Source organism: Cynoglossus semilaevis, chromosome 12 (assembly GCF_000523025.1).
Source record: "Cynoglossus semilaevis isolate Cse_v1.0 chromosome 12, Cse_v1.0, whole genome shotgun sequence".
In the NCBI taxonomy this organism is placed as follows: Eukaryota; Metazoa; Chordata; class Actinopteri; order Pleuronectiformes; family Cynoglossidae; genus Cynoglossus; species Cynoglossus semilaevis.
Genome location: NC_024318.1, coordinates 12,539,682 through 12,542,635, shown reverse-complemented (window position 1 = coordinate 12,542,635; position 2,954 = coordinate 12,539,682).

Below are 2,954 nucleotides of genomic sequence, written 5' to 3'. Positions count from 1 at the left end.
CTACTACTTCTACTTCTATGTTTATCTATATTAGGTATTGCACTGATAAAAACTATATAAGTCAATAACAACATCAAAATTGTTGGATGTGATTAACTGCCCAGGATATTTTTTAATTTTATATTTAAAAAAATAAAGCTACACATTAGATAAATAGTTAGTTAGATAGAATGTTTGAAAATGACAAATTATTTTCCTGGTGAGATCCCACAATGGAACTCTTTTTTAAGTTCTTTTGAAGATAAAAAAAAGTTTTAATTAATGTCTATTACTGATGCACAGGCCCTAATAAATTTTAAGCTCCACAGCGCCACATAGTGGTCACATTAAAATGTGCATGCATCTTCTCTGAAATATGAAATTTGTATGAAATTCCACAATTAAATCTGCATTATTCATGTAGTTTTTTTCATAATCAGATTAAGCGTGTCCTGTGAGCTAATACTGAACTGTACAACTTTCAGATCAGGTTTTTTTTGGTCACAAACACATGTTAAGAGGTGCTTGGAGCCATATGTGGTAGGTTTACCTATAATTTAGTCGATGTAACATTGGTCACAAAGATGCTGTCAGTCCATCAGCTTTTCCCTGCATCACTGCAGCTGTATGGTTGTCAAAAAAAAAAAAAAAAATAGCAGCTGCATTTCACAGATAGAATGTTCATTTGTACAGTCATGTCATTCTTAATTGAAGAATCGCTCCAATGGATAGCGGTTAAGTCAGGTGATTGACAGGTGACTAGGTTCATGTTTGATAAGACACCGGTCCATAATGGGAGTCTCGACCCTTACAGTTATTGCTATTAACCCGAGGCAGACTGTCCATGTTGACTTCAACTTTCTTTGACAGGGAGTGTGATACTGCGCCTGAGGCTAGTTAAGTAGAGGCCATCAAGGTCCTGTTAAACAGCAGCCTCCTGCCCAGCAGATAACACTCAGCCGCAGGTCATCCTGGTTAGGGAACTGTCTTCATGGTCAGGGTGTATCATTCACACTGAGGCTACAGCTGTGTCTGCTTTATTACCTGCATTTACACACAGGTCGGTAAAATTGCTTGTAGGAAATCTAAAATTATCTGAAAAGGGAGTTTGATCATAGAATATACAATCATGCATTTTGTGATTTTTTTTTTTTTTTTTGAGCGCCGGAAGGCAAAAGCCCTGCAAATTTGTAGTACTGCAGCCAGTACCAGCTAATGTAAATTTGAGTTGTGAGGGGGTAATTGATGGAAAAGGGCTTGGACATCATTTTCTTACAGCCAGGCACAGGGCATTCCCTCTATTTGAGTAGAGGGACTTTGGGCACCCCCTGTGAGCCCCTCTCGCCTGAGACTCTAATTACTTTGGGGACCTGGAGAATTCAAAGGATTTAGATATGGCAAAAAAGGAATTTCCAATTTGCTGCACCACTTGATGTTTGTCTTCGTTTGCGGCATGTCTTGTGCTCCGGGAACCAAACAGAAACTAAGTGCACATTTGTGCATCCTGATAAAAGCAGTAACATTATTAGCACACTGTCGTGGGTCTCTTTAGCCCTGGGGAGTGTGTTTGGATAATAATCTCCTGGACAAACACACTGTAACCTCCGACTCTGTCTGATCTATCTTCATCTGACCGAGCTCAACCCCTGCCTGTCTGGCCGAGGACATTTCTGCTCATGCTGTGCTGCAGCCACTGCCACTTAACGCAGGCAATAAATTACCTCATGACACATCACGACAGCACTATCAGTTTCGTCGCTCAGTTAACTCGTAGCTTATTTATTTCCGCTGGGCCAGTGTGTACTGTAGGCATTAACATGTGAAGCAGCCACTGATTATTCACTGTTGAATTATTATTGTTCTGCACACGATATGATAACTCTACGCACTGGCGATGCCTGTGGTCCAGAAGGTTAATGATGTGGTTACATGGAAAGCTTTAAATTATTTCACTTAATTGGACTCTAATTCAAATACGTAATCTAATTCAAAATACTTTAAAGCATAAAGAAATACTCATTTTCATATTTCATTAGTTTGTGGCTTAGATTACATCACTGCCTGACAGAGAACAGTCCCCTGTGGACTGTAGACGTTAACTGTTTTCAACAGACCTTCCTTTTAGAACAGACTCGCTGAAACACGTGAATGAGAAACACGTTTGCTTATGAGGTCAACTGACAATAATTGCCTGGCAGATCGATCAATTAACACTTTTCTCCCACTCATGCTCAGAACTGAGGGCACATGAACGTGTTGAACATATTATAATTTTACAGTGGTGATAATTAGTGTGTTAACCTGACATTACAGCAAACAAAATACATGTGTTTTTCTCATGTAAACACATAAACTGACCTTCTGAGATACAGCCTAACATACTGTTTATGCCTGACCCCAAGATAAGTTAATGTGGTAAAAAACTCCTTCTACTTCTGTGTGTTTATGCTAAGAAGCTTAGTGACAGGTTTACATAACACTGAACTTGCGACATTTTCATAACTTTGTAATTTTTGTAACTGATGCAGTCATACAATTACGAATACATTTCTTAATAATAACACAATGCATTTCTATAAAACTACTGAGACACCATGAACTACTTGTTATTTCTTTATTACACATTACATTTAATTAAATGAAAAGTAGTGCTGGATGTTAATATAACAACAAGTTTGCGCAAATTAATCTTTGACCCATAGGAAGCACCAGTAATACAGTGTAGTAGTTTGTTAACTCACTCAAAGATCAAGCTTTCTATGCTTTCAAACTCCATAACTTCAATGTAAAGAAGTAGTTTTTCACCAAGATAAAAACTAGGTTATGCAACTGTGTACACCACACACAGAACTGTGAAGCCACTGGATTAACGGCCTGCTAACTTGCTAACAGCCATCATGTTAATCTTTAACTGCCAAAAATCAAAGGCATCTTGTTAGCAGAGTTATACTGCGATGTACAAAGTCTACTGAAAA